Raw genomic sequence first — 24417 nt, forward strand, 5'->3', positions numbered from 1 at the left:
GTCCCCTGGACACACTGATGCAAACACCATGCAACCACTGATTGATGTGCCTGCTCTTTCACGAACATGTTCATTTTCTCTTCTCTAATTCACACAATTTATTCATTCCAGGATGCACTTATGCATCCACTATCACTGTCTTTCCATTTTTAAGCAGGTGAAGAGATGAAAAGTTAACATTTATAAGGTAGGCCTGTCTTAAGTAAAATACCTGATTTTCCCATATACATAGGAGAATATTTCCTCAAGAGTTTCTTTTACTCTTATTAATTACAAATTTAAAACAACTTTGGAATGGTGAAAAAAGAGAGCATTGGATGGGGGAGTGAAGCTGGACTTCTACTACATACACAGGTCAAGTCAGCTATTAAGATCAGGGCTAACATGGGGATCAAGAGACCAAAATTCTACTTAGGGTCCTATTATGGCCTGTGAGCTTAGAAAAATCAGTTAAACTTAGAGTTCAGCTTCCTTATCTATAAAATGTAAAGACTGAACTAATGGCTTTGAAGATTGCTTCTAGATACAATGTACTGTGATTCCCTAACTGCCACTGACAGGTAGAAACATCATAAAGAAATCTGACGCTCATGAAAAATTTAGACCAAAGTCAAAGTCATTACACATTTTGGGGGGAAGCTGACACTTAATGTGATTTAAATGTAAACAACATGCTCACTCATGAAAAATATGAACGATTTATAAAACAATCTATTCTGTAATCCAAAATTCTATAAAACCAGAAAAAATTTCCAATCAACATACAGTTTGGGACAAACATTTATCTTATGGATATTTCTGGGTAATTGTTTACATTAAGATAAGGAAGGGAAATTATGAGGGAAAGTAGAAATTTAGTTTAAAGATTGGTTAGCCTTTGTTTTTTTGCAAGGGAAGGAAAGCATCTGATGTAAGGGCAGGTTGCTTTTATTTTCCAAGAAGACTTATTTCCATATGGCTTATCACTTCGGTGAACTTCAGAACAGCACTTTCTTTTTTTTTTTTTTTTGAGAGGGCATCTCTCATATTTATTGATCAAATGGTTGTTAACAACAATAAAATTCTGTATAGGGGGGGTCAATGGTCAATGCACAATCATTAATCCATCTCAAGCCTAATTCTCGTCAGTCTCCAATCTTCTGAAGCATAACGAACAAGTTCTTACATGGTGAACGAATTCTTACATAGTGAATAAGTTCTTACATGGTGAACAGTACAAGGGCATTCATCACAGAAACTTTTGGTTTTGATCACGCATTATGAATTATAAACTATCAGGTCAAATATGAATATTCGTTTGATTTTTATACTTGATTTGTATGTGGATCCCACATTTCTGCCTTTATTATTATTATTATTTTTATTTTTAATAAAATGCTGAAGTGGTAGGTAGATGCAAGATAAAGGTAGAAAACATAGTTTAGTGCTGTAAGAGAGCAATTGTAGATGATCAGGTGTGTGCCTGTAGACTATGTGTTAATCCAAGCTAGACAAGGGCCTTAAAACATCCACGGATGCAGAAGATTTCTCTCAAAACAGGGGGGGGGGGGGTGAGGTTCTAAGCCTCACCACTCAGAACAGCACTTTCTAATCAACAAAATCAACAAATTTTAACTTTTCATGAAATTAAGCATTTTGAAATGTCTTTAACTCCAGAGCTTCCCACAATAAAATAATTTACAGTGTTTCAATAAGAAATTACAATCAAAGAAGAAGGAATAAGGGATATGATCCAGGGCATTCTGAAGCAAATGCTATAAAAGTCTGAGAGAGGAGTTTCATTAACAGGTTAAAACATTTATCTCTTAATTTATTAATTTAGATAATATTTGTTGAGCACTTAAATTGTCAGGCATAATATTTGTTAATTTTGTTGATTCATATATCCTTACTGGAGTTGACACATATTTGGATGATGATATGTATGCTGCAATAGCAGTTCCCATACCCAATCCGCTTCACTGTCAACATCTCCCTTTTGAATAGTATTTTTCTTCAAAACTCTGCCTGCCTTTTACTGAGCAATGGGATTAGTGCCAGACTGCAGTAAGTGACTTGTTCATCCTTGGAGAGCACATTTGCACGACCCCATGATACAGGCATTTAAATGATTTTATTCGTTCACCTGTGTTGAACATTAAGGGGTTACATTTTCAGTCCAGGGATTTGGCTTTAAAACTCCAGTTGATGTTAATGAGAATTGGTAATGAGCCCCTTCTTCTTAATTAGTGGCACCATACCTGTGACTGTAGGAGGCATGGTTTAGACGAGGGGTGCTTAATGAGGTGATAACAAGGAGAAAATTTTAAGCCTGGGTTTTGGCCTGGTCCATACTTTACTATGCAAACATACTTTAGGAGCTGATGCTTTAAAGTAAATTTATTACCTGGTTTTTATGATTATGTAGACCTTTCCTAAGAACAACCTGCCTTTTCTATAAAAATACTCCTGTTTCATAGAAAAATAGTGACACAAAAAAGGCTAAATCAAAGGAGCAAAAATTTGATTACATTTCTTTCCTTGTTCATAGAGAGCAAATCTGATGGTGAAACAAACCGTCTCTTGCTGTTCTGTTTGCCTCAGTTAAGGAATACCACAGTTTATGAACCTCATTCCACACCGAGAGGCAAAATTCCTTCCTTTTAGTAAACTGAACCTTTAAATATCATTCAGAATGTTACAGATATGATTTAAGGAAATAAGAGTCCGACTTCTACAGTATCTTTCCTTGAATATTATATGATCATTATGGTATGTAGGCACAAACCCAAGTTTTGATCTTGAATATTCTATCTACTTGAGCTGTTTCTTACTGCTCCAGCACATGACCTAATCCAGGAAGAATAAAATGATCACAGAATAATAAAATTTTCACTGTACCTAGGAAAGGACATAAAAGTTGGATTATTGATTTTGTTTGAATGATGTGCTATAATTTCATACGCCAACAGAGTGGAGCACAAATCCTGGCCTGCCAGCTTTCATTACTGGGACTCACTTTCTTGTCACCAGGTAACTTCTACCAAGTCACAAAATAAATCTGGATTTCTTATTGAAAATGAATGTCTAGGCCCAAGGAATTAATAGGACTATAATATATCTGCTTCAGTTGGGAAAGGTGGGGAAATACCTAAGTGCAGATCTGTTACTGTTTCTCTAGTTTGCAATTATTCCTAGGCCAAAGATAAAGTAACATGCATGTAATTTCTAAATCTTTAATGTATCTCTTTGCCCCCTCCACATACTATTTCTGGGACTTTCAACTAGTTTCACTGTGCTAGCTTGAAAATAGTAAAAGTAAAGAATCATGCATTAAAACAAATTAAAATCAGGTAAAGGTCAAAGTGGTTAGGTTTGATTGCTATGTACACCATTTTGCTTCAGCTGTGTACATGGCTGAATTCATAGAGCCAAATCTGAAACCTGGGGTAACTGTCTAAGAGTTAAATTTTACTGATTTTTAAGTGGAAATGAGTAGATGATAGATGATAGATCAATGGTAAACAGTGCAAAGGGCATTATCTGTCAGTTTGTCTGAGATGTATTCCTTATCTACAAAAAAATGCATTAGAAATCCATGTGTAACTAAATGTATATACTACTTAGTGGTAAATTATCTCTGGCTTATTTAAATAGCAACTGTTTTATAATATAAATAATATATACTAACAAAATTAAAATTTTACCCAATCAAGAGGACCTGTGGATGTCATTCCCAACAATGGTTATATAATTAAAGGGCAAGTAATAATTAAAGCTTTATGCATTATAGTTTTTCATCTGTGCTGTAATAATATTTCTAGTGAAAGTGTGTCTAAAGCATCAGAATTAACAATGAATAAGCATGGTGAGCTTGTGGGACGAGAGGAAACTGTGGAACTACATTACAAAATTCCAGACCTTTGGAATATTTTATAATTACTTGAAGAAGACATGGTCTGTATCAAGACAAAGGTTAATATAATGGCTGAACAAATTAGGCATGTGCTCCTTTTAGTGAACAACAGAATGGCCTATGAACTTTCAGGGACTACAGTACCTAAACTTGTCCCTCAAAAAAGCAGCCTCTTATGAACCATACTGCTTCCTGTGGATAAAATTACTTTACAACCTGGAGAAGACCTGGCATATTACAGGGAATTAGGAAAGATTTGTGATTAGAGAAAACTATCTAGATCGAAAAAGTTGGCTATTTAGATTAAACAGGTTTGGAATGAGAGAATTTTTCAAAGCATAAATTCCTTCCCTAAAATAAAAAGGAATATTAGAAATACTTAAAAAGATACATGGCATAAATCTACATTCTTGGAGATAGCAAAGGCAGAGATAAATTATTTTATGTAAAATTTTTTATGGTTGAGTGAATTATTATTAAAACTTTTAAGACCTTCCATAGTCTTTATATATTGGTTATTTTTTACTTCTTGTCTCCTTGCAGGACAGATTTATAATCTTGGTACTGCTTAAATAGAGTGGAGAGTAGAAAGTAATATGCTGCTCCAATTTGGGAGTTAAGGACAACTTTAAAAATAGTACATTATTTCTGAATTTGGAGCTGATAATGTCTTTTCTGCTATCCCTTCAGTTTGTGTGATATACTAGGGAATGGGGAAAACTGGCACAACATAAAATTAGATTAAAAGACTTATAAGCACAGTATGAGGTAATAGGAAGAGCATTCAACCAACTTCTAATAAAATTGTATAAGATATAATCTAAAGGTTTAACATCTCCAGAAGACTAGAGCTTCCTGTGTCTTCAAACAGAAGGGCAGGGCAACAAGGAGTCTCACAACAGGGAGGAAAGGCTTATTGTTAGAATAGATGACTTAAAGTGCCCTCATCACAGTCGTAAAGTGTTGTAAATATCAGAGAACCTGACATTTAATAAACATCAAACTAAGAGTTTGGGCTTATTTTCCCATTAATGTTCATGCTACTTGGCAGTTTATATTTATGTTGCAAGCCAATACAAGCTCAAGGTTTTAAAGGTATGAGAAACACATTATGCAAACATTCTTCTATGATATTTTATAAGTAATATTCTGAATATTATTTGAATTTGTATTTTAAAGATTGAAATTAGAGTAATGGTGTTTCAAATATTATATACCTAAATAACTTATTAAGCACTTAGTATGTATTATTTGTGGATGGATCTGGAATACAGACAAACCAGCTCCAGGATCCAAGAAACTCAGAATAAGAAAGGAGAAGGGGTAAGTGGAAGGAAGCACTGAGATAAAAAATGTAATAAAAATATTAGAAGTACTTTAGCAGAGCCATGTATAAAACTTCGTGAGCATGCAATTAGCAAAACAGGTTTTCACTATGATTTTTAACTTTGTATATGGCATTTTACATATAATTTAAAAAATGTATATTCCCATACACTTCCAGTAAGTTAGTCACTTTCTATTTGTGTTACCAGTAGTTTTCATGAGTTGTTTCAAGAAATGTACACATATGTTTAATTAGTTCCCTCTAGAAGGTCACTGTTATAAAATTGATATGAGCAGGCTCTGCATGCATGGAAGTTTCTTTTTGAAAAACTCAGTGTCTCTATTTGTAAGACTGAATTGAACACCATTTATACAACCTCCCAAACTAGACATATCAGTCTTATTCTTGGTTTCTCCATTTTTCTTTTCCTCCTCTTCCAACTAATTGGTCATAGGCTCTGGTCAGTTCTACCTCAGACATGTCTCTAATCTATGCATGCCTTCTCCATTCCCATTCCCATTTCCTCAGTCCAGACTCCCACCATGTTTTCCTGCTTCCTGTCTCTTTTGTCCTTCCAGCCCCAGAAGCCAAGATTTCTTTCAAAAACCAAGGTTGATCATCATGTCATCCACATACATAAAAATTCTCTATTCGCTTTGCTGTCTGCAGGATAAAACTTCTGAGCTTGCATACAAAATCCTTGGTACTTGGGCTCCAATCCATGCTGCCACTGTGCCACATGCCTTTGTCACATCAAAGATCCTATAGTTATTCTCATTTCCTAGATTTACTAATCTCTTCTACAGAAAGCAAAATTGTTCTCTCTCTGTGGAATTTCCCTATCTCTTCCTCTGGAAGTTTCTAAGACATCCAGTAGCTTGTAAGCTACTAAATAAAATCTTTGGGGTCTCCAACAGACTCTTTGCCTTCAGCACTCCCATAGTGCTTTGGTTCTTATCTATAACTGCCCTTATACTTTGCTCAGTAATGTATCAGCTTACATGTCTGTTTCCCCTTATTTCTACTTTATCCTATTGACTCATAAAATCTCTAGTTTCAATCCAATGCCTTAGACACAGTTTACTACATATGTACATCCAGGAAACCAAAGCAAATAAACTATGGCACTGGTTTCACTAATAACACGAACAATATTACTATTAGTAAATAATACCAAAAGCAAATACTTAATATAATACAATGTGACAGACACCATTCTAAGTGCTTTACATATATTAGCTCATTTAATACTCATGCCCCTAGGTACTATTATTACCTCCATTTATAACAGAGGAAAATGAACCATAGAAAAGTTAAATAATTTGCCCAAAATGTTCAAGCAGCACCCTATTTTCATGAAGAATGTTCACTGGCTTTAAAAGAAACAAACATATAAACAAAGATTTTTGTGCTCAGATTAATTTTGGAAATCCTGGGGAAAATAGAGATAAATGAGTTTCTTTACTGCAGGACTTTACAGAGCCTTTACTCTGCCAATAAGCACTGTGACAATGTGAAACTCCATTAAGGGCATTTATGCCTTGATTCTGGACACAGAGCCTTTTGGTGGCCAAAAATCTTGTGGAACTAGTGATCCATGACACATATATTGAAAAACACTGCTTGAGGGTTATTTAAGGTGACACAATTAAATCTGTTATAAATTGATACTTGCATACCTCCTTCTTCTCCTCTTCTCACCCAAACCTTGAATAGGTATTAAGTTCTGTGGTCCTGCCTAAGGGCAGAGCTGAACAAATAAACTGTCAAAGACAGTAGCTGATTTTTTTCCTTCCTTCTCTCCTGATTTACAGCTACTTTAATTACATATTAAGAAATATACTCTATAATTTTTTTTTACTGGTGTCAAGTATAGTTCTTAATCTTAAACTATAGTACAAAGCTTTTAATGTTATAGCTAGAAAACTTCAGCAACTTCCTATGTCTAGTTGAGAAATGTATTTTATAAATGCATCAACCTTCAGTTGAGCTTCTATGTGTTTCTAAAGGCAGCAAGCAGGATGGGCACAGATAGGAATACAGAGACCTGGCTCTGTACTAATCTGGGAGGTCTTACTACATGCTTTGGTTTCCTTATTCTATATCTCAAATATAATATTTGAGTAGCAATCTCTCAAGTACCATCTAATTCTCAAAGTCAAATACATGCAAATTGATCCTCCAAATTCATGGAAGCAGAGAAGAGAAAAATATTAACCAAATACCTGAACCACATTGGTGGGAGTTTCTCTCCCGTATTAAAAAAAATCTTGTGCCAATAAAATCAAATATAAATAGTAGGTCATGGAAAGCATCATCAGGAGAAGTGAAAAACAGGAGGTAAAAAAGAATAAAACTTCTATTGCTTCCTTGGTAAAGACAATTTTTTAGGCTAGAGAAATGGCAGATTCTTATATTCTGGTGTACAGGAACTATATGAATAAAACATGGCTGTGCAAATGAACTGGAAACCTTATTCCAAAGCAGCATTCGGGAAAAATACGTTTAATGTCTCATCAACTTCCCCAGAAAAGTGAGAGTAAACCTGTGCACGCAGACAAAACAACTATAACCAAAACCAAGGTAGAAATAAATCTGCTATGGGGAACAGATTTGATCGACATTTGAAGGTTTTCAAAACTCTAAGTAATATGCTAGTCACTTAAAAATATTCCCACATTTCTGCTTTCTCCCATCATTCTATGCCTTAAGATTCATCTGTCAACTTTGATGCATCGTTTTTAGTACCCCTCCAAGCCTAAACCTCCAGACCACATAAGAGCCCTCTTTGCTTTGAAACTACCTGATCAATCCATAGATCATTTACCTGCAAGGATTATTTGGTGAAGCTAAAGCAGCACTTCAACCAGCAGCAGCTGAGGGCTGAGGCGGCACAGCGTCAACAACAAATTGTCATTGGCATTCCATTTATGAACCTTCAAACAGCATCAGATCTTTTCCATGGGAAACCAGATCAGGTCAGACTAGAGCTGCATATTTCTTAACAAGCTAACCATCAAAAGAATTAACGTTTTGAATAAAAAGGCTATCATTTGTTGATTTGAATATCAAAGGGATCCACTGCAAACTCCCAGTCTAGAAAAACCTCCCTAAGCTACACTAGACAGGTGTTTAATAATCTATTATTAAGGCACTATTTTAGGTTACTCAGAATTATAAAAAATAGCTGTAACTGTGAAGCTGCAAATGGGACTGCACAAAGAAATGAATGCTATTAACATACTATTAACAATTCAAAAGAATGAGTTGACATACCAATCAAACTTGTTAATTGACTGTCAATGGCCTGTCCCTGAATATACAACATGACTGCATTATAGATTTCAAATGCTGACAGGAAGACAGTTCCATTTGCATTAACTTCATAAACTGATCAACAACCAAACTGCCACATACATTTATAATGGGAAGCTGAATCATTTCAATATTCATAGAGCTCTGTAATTGTAAATTAGGTACTGGCAAACAATACAATACTGTACGTATTCTAAAATATCCTAAATTTCATTGACCTACTTTCATTCTCATTTTAAAAGACAGAAAAAAGTTTCATCTTGAAGTTATCATTACTTTAATTTATGGTTTGTGCCTTAAGCAAAATGTGTTTGCAACCCAATTTGCAACTATAGTTTACAGCTGCACTCTAGTAGCATCAGTGGGTCTAGAGAATACGAGGTGTAAAAGGTGATGCAGAAGTGTTCTTGCCTTACTTGGGGTTTCTGAAAACAGAAATTTGAAAAAGGCAGTATCATATTTCCTTAGGTGACAGCCAAATGATCCATTATGACAACATATTTAGCAAATAAACATTAACGTAATGAAAAGAAGGTTACATATTAGTCTTCCACTGGAGCTTCCTCAGATCTACTTAAATAGACCTGCTGTTTTGAAACCATACTTCAAAATCTTCAATCATCCATCAGTTTGGTAATCAATAGAGTAAAAGTGAAGATAAATGAGGGCTAAAGATTATGTCTAATAGAAGGCTTCATGAGAAATGATCTGAAATTCAATAGTTATCAGCATGGAAATATTCCTTCCAAATCTTCTATGACCTCTTCAAGAATTAACACTCATTTATTTTTTCAAAGCTGTTTCCCCCAGAGGTAAATGTTTACTTTCTTCTTTGACATTTTTTTTCTGATCAACATCCAGGCATCACTTCTCCAGCCGCCAGAAGTTGCTTAAGCTTTGTGGAGCAATCCTGGAGACTTTGAATGTGTCTTCAAGAATTTGGATGTGCTAATTTATTAACTTAGTAAAAACTGTATTGAAGTTTTTTCTTAACTTTTCGAATCACTGCTTATTGCTAAATAAGGAACCAAATGAGTTTATTAGTTGAGTGGGGGTACTTCTAAATAATTAGGATGTTATTCTTGCAGGATTACACATCCTATCAATTAGTACTTTTTTATTCTTTGTCCAAATAAGCAATATACCTCACAAAAGTAAACAATATACACATATAATATGTATGTGTATGTGTGTGTGTGTGTGTGCATATAGGTCTATAAATCTGTTTATACATTATACATAAAATGTACAAGGTATATGTTTACTTATATACATTTACAGAAAAGTTGCAAATACAGAACAGAGAGTTCTTGTATAACCTATCTGGTGCCCCTTATTGTTTACATCTTACATTATCATGGCACGTTTGTCACAGAGAGTGGACTAATACTGATACATTATGATTAACTAAAGTTCACATTTTGTTTTGATTTCCTTAGTTTTCAGTTAATGTCCTTTCCATGCTGCGGAGTCCACCCCATGCCCCACATTGCATTGGTCAGCACGTCTCCTTGGACTCCTTTGACTGACAGTTTCTCAGCCTTCCCTTGTGTTTGATGAGCTTACAGGTTTGAATGGTACCATTGGGTATTACATAAATTGTCCTTTGATTTGGGTTTGTCTAATGTTTTTCTCATGGTTAGACTGGGGTTTTGGGCATTTGGGAGGCAGCCCATGGAAGTAAAGTGCCATTCTCATAAGGGTTATATTTTTATATTTTACGGTTCTCTACACTCAATGTACTTAAAATACAATACTTTGTTTAAAAATAAAAGACAAGTTATTTAAATCAGTAATAATCTACAAAAAAGGCTGTGTGGATATAACAGCAAGGCACCCATTACTAATTAGTAGTGTAGTTAATGTCAAGATATGTGTTCCCTGTAGGATTTAGCCATGTCTGGGCATGGCTGCAGCTCTGGTGGTTTGGGGCCACCAGGCATACATTTATAAGAGAGGAAGTCATGAGGCTAGAAATGGCAGTGGAAGAACACACATCCTGACCTAAGGGAAAAGAGAGAAGTTTACAAGTTTGGTTTGGAGTCAGTGGGAGAACTTGTGTGTGTGTGTGTGTGTGTGTGTGTGTGTGTGTGTGTGTGTGTGTGTGTGTGTGTGTGGTGGAGGGGATAATGGGGTAGTGACTATATCATTTTTGAATTTTAGGGCAAAAAATATACAAAGAGTGTAAGGACAAATTGAAAATAGTCAGTTGACAGACATTAGTGGTAGTGGTGACAGCTACTTCAGCATTGATAGAATGTCAGTAGTTTGGTAGTGATATGGGACAGACAGCATTGGTGACCTGGGAAAAGACTGGATATCATTAGAATCCAATTTAGAGCCCTTATTTAGTGTTGGTAATGACATGGCCAGGTATTACCTACTAAAGACAGTATCAGTATAACCAGGAGAAAAAATAGCAGAAGTTCCATAAATTGCTAATTGTACTAGTTTTTTATGTTTGTGTATGATATTTATTAGGAATATACAACATCTCTGGGAAAAAGTTATGTGGCTAGGTTTTTCTCATGAGGGCAAAATTAGACCAGATTAGACAGTTGCTTACCTATAGGTCTGAAAAACAGGTTGGAGCCAAAAGGACCCAGAAGGTCATTTACATTCTCAGTTTCCGTATGATGAAATGGGATCCAACTTACTTCAAAAGGTTATTGTGAGACTTTGAAGATGTGAGAGCTATTTGGAAAGTGTAATAAGTTCCTAAGTAGGCTCTTTAGGTTATATTCAACTCAGGTTCAAGAAATGGGGATATATGTGTAGATACAAGCAACATTTTAGGAAATAGAACTTCAGAAAAATGCCTCATGAGTACTGGTACTGGTCTGTCTCTGGGATGAAAGCAGTTGTAAGAACCTCAGCAGCAGCTGGTCAGGAATCTCCATTCTGGCATTTAAACAATAAAACAGTTACTTTCTTGGTCTCAACTTTGTGTGTGTGTGTGTGTATGTGCTTTCTTACTTCTATAATTACAATGCATCTATTGATTGGTGCTACTTCTAAACAATTTAAACGTGTTGCCCTTAGAACATAAATGCAAGCAATAAAGGGAGTTCCACTCAATGGTTATTTAATCCCCCATTCCATGGGGCTTCTCTGCCTGTTAGTTCTGGATTTTCATGGGCTACAACTTCAGTTCTCCTACGGGACACAGTTGCTTCTATTTCATGCCATCCTTCTATGCATTCTTTTCACCTTAGCAGTCTGGTACTAGCCCAACCTATATCTTTTTGGGCAAGATGTTATTCTTGTTGCTTTTTAGTTTGTGCCAAATCCTTTGATAAGGCCACTGGATGACTGATGGAATGAGTGTCCTTAAGCCTTGCTTGGACAAAAAGCCACTGAAGGTGTGAGAGGTGGAGGTCAGGGTCATATCCTGCACTAGGAACAGCCTGGAACTGTTTTCCTGTACAAAGGAGATGGACAGGAGAGTTTCTCTTAAAAAGGGAACAATGGACACAACAGCTTCCAGAATGGTCAAGATTAGTGTGAGACATGAAAATAAAAAAAAACTTTGTAATGTTAGTTGGCTATAAAAATTCTAAGCCAATACTCTTAAAATCTGCTCCTATGGAAATCATAGATTTTAGTTGGAAAGGATATTAGAAACCATTTGGTCTAAACCTTTTGTTTCATAAGTTTTCATTATTTAAATATAAAATGAAGTATATAGTTATATAATATGTATGTTTCTTTATATAAACTTCATTGCATAAATTTTAGTGAGAAAACTAAGTTCTGGATTAAGGGTCTTCTAAAAGCCAGAAGGCTCAGTCAGTAACTGAACTTAGAGCTGAAGGTCTTTTCTCCTACGCCAAGCTGCCTCAGGACGCTTAGACATATGTTCATATACCAATATACCTTTACCAAGGTTGGAACTCAATTTTCTTTGAAACATGCTCACTCTTTTATTTATTAGCCAATAATTGGACATTTATCTTTTACATGGTTTTCACTAGTTTGGTTTTCACATGGTTTTCACATGTTTTCACTAGTTGGTGATATACATACCTACACTTTCTTTGGTTTCCAAATCCTTTCTCCTTCCTTATATACTTACTGCCCCTAGTCCTCCGTATTCTTCTTCTCCTTAACATTTCTCCTATATGGTCATCCCTTCCCTGTCCCCCCTCTTAAATTCTATTAGGTGTGCTCAATTTCAATAATATCTTTGTAGAAGAAGCTTGAATCAAAATTTTGTGCCTCATTTCTCTCAAAACCTTATGAGGTAACTGAAAAAAGAAAATTATTGGCTTAACTGTGAATTATTTAAAGTAGAGATTTTGCTACAAATATAACTATGCTTATGCATAGTTCTTACATATAACTTCTTACTAGGAGAAGCTGTGCTTGACACATAACTAAAGGATATATTCCTTTATTATAATAGTGTCATTAATGATAGCATTTATTCACAAGTAATAGAAAATAGATAATAAGGCTTCAATTATGAAGCACAGTTACACAATACCAGTTTCTGGAACACGCTCTACTTTCATATATGCAGTTCTGAAGACACTAACAATTTGAAACAAGTTAACTGATATACAGAAGTAAGTAATGTCATGATGTTTATTATCCAGAATGCAGTCAGGAGCTCAAAGCAAGCTCATGTCCACCTTCTTGTCCAAAATAAAGCCACTGAGCAGCCAATCTCAGTCCTAAAAGAGCCACATGCTTAAGCTCACACAATCTTAGTACAGTTTCTCTGTGTCCTCTAAAGTCACTTAACTTTAGTTATGGTTATAACAAGCTTCTTGTCTGTTTTTTTTTTCTATTCATTATTATTATTATTTTTTTTTTTCCACAATGAGTCAGTAAGTTACATGCAACAATTCTGATAGAGGCAAAGAGGGAGTCACTAGACTCAGGCTCATGGATGATACCAAGAAGTGAAAGTAGGTCAACTAGTCACCAGGGAAGACATAAGGACTACATAAAGGAAGTATAAATACTCAGAAATTCAGGAAGGAATAAATAGTCCTATTAACCTCAATAGCCTTTGTGAGAATTATGACTTTAGAGTAAAGTAATTAATGTTCATAATGTGACCACAAATCTTTAAGAAAAAAATCTTGTTCAGCATATTCTTTTCAACATGCAGAGTAAAGTGAAATATATTTTAGAAAGATTTTCAAATTCAAAATATTTAAATAACATAAGTAATCTGAATATATAGAATATTCATTCTATGAATTTAGGATAAGTAAAATAGTTTTGCACAGTAATCCCTCAACTCACTATAGCTCTGATGAAATTTCAGATACTAATTTTCATTTATTTTAACTAGTTCCTTTTTTTCTCCTTCCTTATCTCAAGAGGAGAGTTCCTTTACAACAACTGTACTATCTTCTGGTTCTTATTTTTTAGCCTCTGACCTCAGCAATCCATTTTAGAAAGCCTCTCAATTCCTTCAGAGTATCCTTTTCTTTGTTTCCGGATGTGCTGGGCCTAAGGACATCAATATGATCTGTAGAGGATTCCAGCAAAATTGCTACTTAGCAGTATTCATTAATTTTTCTGGAAGAATTCTAAGTCATTCCTTTCACTTTATATATTTTCTATATAACATTTTAACAACTACCCATCCTTATAGTTATTCATGCCTTGACTATTGATTTATGAAAAGAAATTCCCAGAAGTCAAAGCCCAATGTCTATTAAATCATTTCTTCTTGGAAGCCATTTCTGCATACCTCAGTCCTTCTTGCTCAATCTTCTATCCAGATGACAATTTTTTTCTTTAATGGGGTGCCCCAAATACATTCCTTATGCAGTTTCCCTAGGCTTTTATAGAGAGATTTTATCCTTCCTGATGCAGTCCCGTGATACGGTGCAGGGTGCCTTCGAGCACAGTGCCCATAATCACAGCGCTCTCTCTGCTGTCACGCAGAACTGAAAACATGCAGCTAGTTTGAAATCCAGTATTATCTAGAGGGCTTTGTTGGCTTTGAGGTTTTTTTTTTCTCCCCTCCTCCTCTTGAAGACCTTTTTTGCTCTATCTTAGTTCAAGTTGAACTTAATTCTCTTCTTGATAGTCGCTTCTCATGTTGACTATCTTTTGCAGATGCCACTGCACAATTTCTCTGTATTTAATAGTTCTACTTTGATCACTAATACAGTCACAAATATAGATTTGACTTCTCCAAACTGTTAGACATAAACTTTACATATATATAATGAAAGTGCTTAGGTAAACTGATATCTCCAGATGGAGTAGGTATATAAATCTAGAAAGTTAGTGGAAAAAGAAACTCCTCCTTTGCATTACAGAGAGACTGGAAATTTTAATTGTAAAGTGACCCAAAGCATGGATAGAAATGATTTTAACTGAACTTTATAATAGTTAAAGTGGATAGAATGCACATTTAAAAAGTGATATGGGGTGGAGTCATATAAAAAAGGGTTCTCTGGAGAACAAATGGCCCTTTCACTTTTCTCTGTGTTCACCATCCTGAGAGTTTTGTGCAATAAAATTAATGCATTTGTTAGAACGACTAATTATAACACAAGATTCTAAGAGTCAATAAGCTCTTATATATATTTGCATCATTTTTTCAATTTCATTAAAGATTTAGATTTATTACTAAAGCCCTCTAAAATTTATTCAAAAAGTGATAAAATTTTTCTTGTAATCTCCAAAATGCTTCAAAAATAAGATATATACATTTCATAATAATTCCTAATTCTAATAATGACTCATAATATTTAATCTACATTAATTTTTCCTGAATCTTTTAAGAAAACATGTTCTAAGTAATTTTTCAAAACTCTTCAGGAATAAGTCATATATGCAGGATTTTCTTTCCTTCCTAATCGTATAAATATATATATTTTTTTGTTTTGTTTTCTTGCCAGACTTGGTAGTGAGATCTTTATCAAGATATCTTTAGAAATCAGCTACTAAGTTATTCTCATACTTATATGTCTTAAAGTAGAAAACTAAAATGGGAGAACCATGCCAAATTTTGCCCTTCCTAATATTTGGCAAATTAAAATTTTACTCTCGAATAAGGGGTATGCCTTTAAAATATTTGAGTCTTAGGTGAATTTTAGCTCGATGTGGGTAACTAAGAGCTAAAAGAAAGATCTCCATTTGACATCAGATGGAAAAAATATATGAAAACTGTCTAATGAAGCAGAGACATCTCGATGGATTTGATCTCATTACTTTTGATAACTAAAGAAGATATTTTATTCACTAGTTTATCACACCATTTAATAATAATATTCTATCTACATATCACATTTCATCTAGAGATACAGGCATTTTATAAACAGCTCGTTAATCTTCACAAATTCCCAGTGAGACTGTGTACCTGGCGATAGTATAGGTATAAATTATACTTCCATATTGTCTCTAAATTCATAAGAGGATAATACCAATAAAATACTTTAAATGGAACATAATAGTTTGTACTTTTTTAATGACCTTTTTTTCTAGTCCACAGTGGCTTTTCACTCATATGAATCAAGGCTTATTTTAAAACTCAGGATAAAAGGAAGGACACAAGTATTAAAATAAGTATTCCTTAAATGTCAAAGTGGGTTTTTTTTCCTCTAGAGCATGGAACAAAAACTCTTCCAAGAATTTTTACAGTGTGTTTCTCGAATGCTTTATAAAAACAAAGAATAAAGTTTGGTTTGTTTTCTTCAGTACTATCTGCTTATTAGAAATTAGATTCCATTTGACATTGATTTCATCTAAAATTTTCTTTTTTCTACTACAGGCAATGCCTCTCTTCCTTTCAGTATTTTCAAAACAATGAAATAGCATTAAAAACTCTAGTCTGACCTGACCCAACACCTTTATATCTCTTTTATATTATCCTGTGGCTATGCATAAACCATAATTTATGATTTGATTCTTGGATTCTTAGACATCACCTCTGGAAATATAGGTCTACAAGCATTGTTTGAAAAGCAAAAGGGATTACTATGTTTAATTTTAATTGTAGTTAATAAAGAAATTCCTTAAGTACTTCCTGCATTTCCAGTCATGTTACTGAATTTCCCCTAAGACTCAGTGCATGAGAACCTAGCGGTAGTCAAGTGTAATGGCCTTTAAATGAAGTATCAGTTTAACATGACAAATCACAACACACACATTCATTTATGCATGCATTCATTCAATAAACATTTGCTGAGCTAGGTGCTGAGGCACAGAGGTTTATAGCATAATGAAGACTGTAATGGAATCCCTAATACAATGTCAATACAGTGTGCAACAGGCTCTGGGAGCAGAAAGGCAGGGTATCTAACTCTGTTGGGGGTCAGGGAAGACTTCACTGATGAGGTATTTGGCCTCCATTGGCTGATTATGAGCGTAAGGTTTGGTTAATCCTCTTAAATTACTAAATGAAAGTATATTATACTCCAATGTTCATAATTATCATTGAGAGAAATAATTATGCCCTTATAGATTGGGCCATGCTGTCTGTAGTTCACACAGTGAAAAATAATCCAATGTGGCTACAAAAAAAATAGCAAAAATAAACTACAGGCTTTAGTGGTCAGAACACAAAGTAGCAGTAGTGGGTTTTTTTTTTTTTTTTTACTATAAACACAGTAAGATAACTTTAAATTAAATGTAGAATATCATGGGAATTAAATAAGATATTAATCCTAAACTGCTTTGAAAAGGAAAAAGCACAATACAAATGCAAGAAACCATTATTATAAAAAAGGAGTAAACTTTCAACCCAGTCATATAAAGCCAAAAAACTTCCTTTTGATAATCCTTAAATTAAATTACTTTTTCAGAATGTGTCTCTTTTACTTGAAGGCATCCACAATATTCCACATGATGCTTAAGTGTAGCCAGACTGAAGTGACATTCTTTAGGCATTTCATCAAAGAAAGGAATAAGATCTGACAGATTCCTTTGCACAGGGGGAAAAAGGCATAGAAGGACAGGGTCTGGTGGGAATCTTAACATTACTCTCTCCATCTGCAAGATAGTCCTTCTTTGCTACATTGTGATAATAGCTTCTGAAGGTGTTAAAACCCAGCAAGACATCTCTCTGTCTTTTAAAAAATTACATAGTTTTTACTTTTTGATTGAGACTAATCTGTTGTCTTTAACAACACACACTTACCCCTGTAATATGTTAGAGTTCAGTTTAGAAATACTAATCTCCATTATTTGACAGGTAAAATATGGAACCAGTGCAGATAACAAACCAAAAGTAAATAAATAAATAAATTGACAAGTTAAAAAAATACTTCTTTTATGTTGCTATCATATGACAGCTATGGCATTGTATTTTGAAGTGACACTTAAGTGTGACTGACTCAAGGTAATGTAACACCTAAATTACCTTGTTAATGTTGATGAGTGTAGATGGCTACTTCTGTAGTCAAATAATTTTGTTTATAGTTTCAGTTGGTTGACTCTGAATATAAGTACTTCAGGACCTATGCAAGGAATATATATTTTTAGGTATGTGTAATACAAGTACACCTAAGCCAGAGGTAATTTCTACATAAGAAGTAATCTGAAAGGACTTCATTATATAATGAAAGGCATGGGCTCCTGTTTGGTGGTGCTTGCTCCTACACCAGATGCCTGGTTATGGGAGTAGCCAGAGGTGGTGTTTATGTAGACAGTAGGCCATGACATTCCAAATAGGATGCTTATAGGTCTACAAAGGTTTGAAATAGACAGTGTATGGAATAGCCAATCATACCACAGTGTATATACACAGAAGAGTTACGGTAGCAGGAGGGGGCAAAGCAGGCATGATCATATTAAATATTAAATTAGCTTGATTGGCTTTTATTGGCTTTATAGGTAGATCTAATAAAAAACAGTTAAGAGATGTAAGATATGGCTATATACCAACTGTTAATCTCTGAGAAAGCAGGGATTAAACTTCTAGTTTATTTTAGTTTTGAACTAGTTGGAGTTTGCCCTTCCTTTTAATATAAATTTGGTGCTGTATTAGTCAGAATCCATTCTGATTAATCGGTGTCTGTTCAGTAATGGTTGCTGTATGTTTTGAGTATTATTCCTTGTTGGTATCATATATCGAAAGGAGGTAGACCAGGCTACATATTTTTATTACAATTTTATTTAACAATACCATATACATGGAACTTAAGAATAAAAAAGATAATATTTAATCAACCAATAATCCTGTATAATTCTAACTCTGTGTTTCTGCAACATAATAGGTACTATATTAGGAGCCTTGCTTTAAAAAGAAGAAAGATAGGGCTGATGTACTCAAGGAGTTTACTAAAATACATAAAATGATTAAAGGATAGTTAAGTGCCAAACTGGGTAGAAATAATTACAAAAATCATAGATATTCAAAGGGATTTATAAATTCAGGGGAACTTATAAGCAGCAATAGTAGATGATTTCAATGTAAAGGCTGGTCTAGAAAGAATGTAAGGATTTGGATAAACGAAAGTTGTGATGGAGGAAATGTTACAATCCAGGAAGTGGAAATATAGATGGACAGTATAAAATGCTGTGAAAAAAACAAAACTGAGAGCAGTGAAAAATAAGGCTTCCAAGGGCTTTCTTCCAAAGATTAAACTGGTGAATGGGCAGGGAGGAGCTGCTAATCAGTTTGGGTGGGATGCCTTGACCTGAATTTGGCCACTTTTACTTACATGTGCCAAAGGTCACACACCAAGGCAGAAACTCTTGCCTGCTTTTCTTCTACCTTTGAAACTAGATCTGTAAAATAAGCAAGGCCTTCTTCTTGAGTCAACTAACTCTGTCACTGCTGCTATTTTTTTTCACCCATCAGGCTAAGTCCTTCTCAAAACAGGCAATTAGTCTTACCTACTTACTGCCTGTCTCTCATTCTGTCTGCCATCTCTGTCTTCTCCAGCCCCACCAGCACTTAGCTTCCCAGGAGTTATTATCTCAGGTTTGGTGATTTGTTGATGGGAGTATCTGGCCTTTGCAGGGTAGAGATGCTATATTTTGGCGTAAACCTCCAATTGCTTAATAGTTTTCTAGAATAATATGAAGGTTTCAGACACCCTGTTAATATTACATAAAACTATATTCTCATTTGCCATTGCTCTTCATGTTTTTATCTCCCTTGAAAACCTCATGAGGAGAAGGGGTGTAGGGTAGGACAGGATATGAGAACTCCTGGGTCTCCAAGGCTCTAATAGGATCCTAATGCTATCAATATGATCTAATGGAAGCCCGGCAAAATAATTTGAACTTGATGTAGTATATTAAGGAAATAAGAATTTTGAACAGTAGAGTAGCATTAATAAAATAGCAATGTAGTCATATTTGCAAAAAGAATTAGGAAGGAGGGAGATTGAGATAGGTATACCATATAGAAGACATTGCAATAGTTTAGATATAAGGTGATAAGGATGACAATCATAGGACAGATGATGACAGACAGATCTGAAAGGCATTACTAAGGAAAAAATGACAGGACTTGGTGACACATTTGATACAGAGGTGGCAATGAAATATTCAAAGGTGACTTGAGGGCTCCTATTATGTAAGCCTGGAAATTTAGTGATTTTACAACTAAAGAGAACATTGGGGAAGGAGAGTCTTTTTAAAAAATTGAAATATAGTTAAAACACAAAATTATATTGTTTCAGGTGTACAACATAGTGATTCAACAACTTTTTTTCTTTTTTTCTTATTTTTAAAGGGGGATGTAGAAAAAAAGTGAAGATGAGGTGACTATAGTATATCTTCTAATACCACACTTTTTTGAAACATGAGATTGAAGGCAAGAAGTCATACATGAAGTCATGGTACAGAAATATAAGGACATAAGATAGAATAATTAATAAAAGGTATAAAAAATGAATAAAAGGTCTAAAAAAAGAACAAAGGGCCAGGAATTAGGCTTTGTGGGAGAAACCACAGTCAGGGAACATGAGAAGGAAAAGATAGAAAAAGTGAGGCTGGCAAGGCAGGAGGAGAGCCAGAAAAGGCTATATAGTAAGGGAGAATGATACAGAATTAAAATAAGGAATAAATGGATTACATGGCAAACAATTTCAATATGGATGTTATCAACATGAAAAATACCTTTTTGATTATATATATTTCTGAGCAAATAATTATATTGATGGGCCATTTAAAATAACTCCTTAATATCAATTCCCAAGTCCTTTGTTCTATTCAGACTTATTCCCTGTATCCTATACAAGTAGAAGTCACATTGTGAGGGTCATCTACATAAAATCCCTTCAAATATTTGAAGACTGTTAATTGTTCTCTAAGTCATTCCTTTTCAAGTTGAATGATTTCACTGCAGTCCTATGAACTCTCTCAGTTTATTAGCTAGTGATTGTTCCTAGAATAAAATATCTGATTACGGGGTCTAAAATTATAGGATTTGGGAGTACTTAATGCAACCCCTGAAATCTTTGAGCACAATGAAATGTTTAGAATTATTAGGGTGTGGGGTAAATGGCAGAATTTCCAGAATCTTCTGTCTAGTCCATTTACATATCAATAGGTGTTTACCACACCACAGCCTCCCAGAGATCTGGGGCAAGAGGTGGAGAGAAAACCTCCATTCTCTCCTCCCCTCTGTTCCTGGTATGTAACTGGTCTGGCATATGCCAGTCACCAAGACCCACCCACAGAGTTCCTGCCAGAAGGAGCAGCAGAGGGAAGGGGAGCGTGAGCTGCAGCCACAGGAGATAGATGGTGCCGAGCCTGGCTAGCAACTGTAAGAAATAAAAACCTTTCTTCCAATCTATCCTTTCCCTTGACTTATTTCAGATTCACAGCTTTCGTAGGGGTCTCACCCTGGGCCTGGAACACCATTCCATAGAGCTACACAGGGGTTTCAGTCAATAAGAATAAACTTACTTTGATACATTTCAGGACCTCATTTTCTGTACTTTTTTCACATTATTATTATTTTATGTTTCTAAACCCCTAAAAAGTGTTGACTGGACACAAAAGTAAACTGAAAATTAGATCAAAAACCTTAATGTAAGTCATGAAACCATAAAACTCTTAGAAAAAAATATAGGCAAAAATCTCTTGGACATACTGAGCAACTTTATGAACATATCTTCCCAGGCAAGGGAAATAAAAGCAAAAATGAACAAGTGGGGCTATATCAACTAAAAAGCTTCTGTAGAGCAAAGGATACCATCAGTAGAACAAAAAGACAACCTACAGTATGGGAGAATATATTCATAAATGACAGATCTGATAAAGGGTTGGCATCCAAGATATATAAAGAGCTCATGTACCTCAACAAGCAAAAAGCAAATAAGCCATTTAAAAAATGGGCAGAGGAGCTGAACAGACACTTCTCCAAAGAAGAAATTCAGATGGCCAACAGACACATGAAAAAATGCTCCACACTGCTAATCATCAGAGAAATGAAAATTAAAACCACAATGAAATATCACCTTATACCAGTTAGGATGGCCAACATCCAAAAGACAAACAACAACAAATGTTGGCGAGGATGTGGAGAAAGGGGAACCCTCCTGCACTGCTGGTGGGAATGTAAACTAGTTCAACCACTGTGGAAAGCAGTATGGAGGTTCCTCAAAAAACTAAAAATAGAAATACCATTTGACCCAGGATTAATTCCACTCCTAGGAATTTACCCTAAGAATGCAGCAGCCCAGTTTGAAAAAGACATATGCACTCCTATGTTTATCACAGCACTATTTACAATAGCCAAGAAATGGAAGCAACCTAAGGGTCCATTAGTAGATGAATGGATAAGGAAGATGTGGTACATACACAATGGGATATTATTCAGCTATAAGAAGAAAACCAATCCTACCATTTGCAACAACATGGATGGAGCTAGAGGGTATTATGCTCAGTGAAATAAGCCAGGCAGAGAAAGACAAGTATCAAATGATTTCACTTATCTGTGGAGTATAAGAACAAAGAAAAACTGAAGCAACAAAACAGCAGCAGAATCACAGAACCCAAGAATGGACTAACAGTTACCAAGGGGAAAGGGACTGGGGAGGGTGGGTGGGAAGGGAGAGATAAGGGGGAAAATGGGCATTACAATTAGCACACATAATGTGGGGGAGACACGGGAAAGGCAGTATATACAGAGAAGACAAGTAGTGATTCTATAGCATCTTACTATGATGATGGACAGTGACTGTAATGGGGTATGTGGGGGGACTTGATAATGGGGTGAGTCTAGTACCATAATGTTGTTCAAGTAATTGTACATTAATGATAGTAAAAAAAAAACGTGTTAACTGAAATACATGACACAATCCACAGATTTGGAAGTGCTGTTTATTGGAGACCAAAAGAATGGTATTCATTGGTACCAACTAGGAGAATAAATAATATGAAATAAAAAGAAAATGTAAATGAACACAGTTGCTGTAATCTTCAGTCTGTGCTATGCTGAAGTGGAAATTAATTTTCAGACAAAAAATATTGTGAGCTGAATGCATCATGTTCTCCTTATCTTGTTAGCTATTTTGTTATTTGTATTGGTCAGTGGTTCCCAAATCTTGGACACAAGCATACAGGGCTCAATGTTATAAATTTTTTCCAGCTTTCACAAATTGTACCTCAAGTTAGTAGTGTGTTGATATACAGTTAGTTATTTCTATAGAGTTTTTGAACTTAATTGATGCATTTGGTCCACAATTGCAGAAATTTTGTCTATTTTATTTCTTTAAGGCAATCTAGGAAAAGCCTGCATTATTTCTCCAATATACTTTGATATCCAGAAATACTACCTGTTCCCTCAAAATAGTCTTGTATATCTAGGGAATAGCATCTGCCTAAAAGGATCTTGTCTACCACATATTTTTATTATGGTCATATTTTCTTACTTAAGAAACTGGGAAACAAAGCCAATATTGTTGAGCTTCTAACACAGATAAGATACCTTGGAACATTTTCATTTATTTCTCAAAGCAATTTTATGATGTAAGGATTATTTCCATTTTGTAGCTCAGTAAACAGGCTCAGAAGTTCAGTGACTCATTAAAGGTCACATCACTTGTGAAATGCAGAAATGAAAGCTGAAGTCAAGACTATCTACCTACAAATCCCTTGTTCTTTGGTTATTGCATCCCATCAGATAGAGAGGAGGAGTTAAGGTTAAGGTAGGGAATGAACATGACTATGAAACTACTGGTAGCCAATCCTGAGGCTTCCTTATAAAAGAGTTAGTTTGGCCAAACATCACATTATAAAACTCACCCTTATTCCCATAAAGCTGCCATGCTGCCAAACCCACAGAAGTTTCCCTTAGGAACAGGGGGATTCAAATAGAGGTTCATTGAGTTAAACAAATAAAATAGCATTACCCATCGTTTCTAGTTTTTCTTTTTCTAATTGGATCCCTTTCTTTTCACAATTTGAAGAAAAAACATCCTTGACAAGTATTTCCTTAGGCAAGAAGATAAAACAAACATTTGTTGAAGAAACCCTCACAATGAAATTTGCTTTAAAGAGAAGCATCTGAATAAATGTGCCATTTAGGATAGAACAACAGTAAAACAAGATAGCAGAACACAAGGAAAGCATGATTCATCTGTTTCAGCTGTTAGAGTATAATATAAGAGTACAAGCAGTAAGAGTAATACATAGTGACTATTTTTCTACTTCTTAAATTAATATTGTTAGGTACTATGCAGGGCGCAGCTGATCTACACTGGTAGGAGAATTCTCTTGTTCAGGCATCTATGATGGGGAGTGAAAGAACTGTACCACGGAAACCCTGGGGCTAAGAGCTGGCCATATTCTTCTACGTGACTAAAGAAGCGGAGGAAGCTATGCTGCCAGACAGAGTAAACACTGTGAAGCAGAGACGGCAGAGGGAGTTCTTTGGGCTTTCTGAAGGGCAGTTTAGCTTAGTTCAAAGGCATGGACTCCATAGCCAGACAACTGTGTTAAAACT

Source organism: Manis javanica, chromosome 8 (genome assembly GCF_040802235.1).
Source record: "Manis javanica isolate MJ-LG chromosome 8, MJ_LKY, whole genome shotgun sequence".
NCBI lineage: Eukaryota > Metazoa > Chordata > Mammalia > Pholidota > Manidae > Manis > Manis javanica.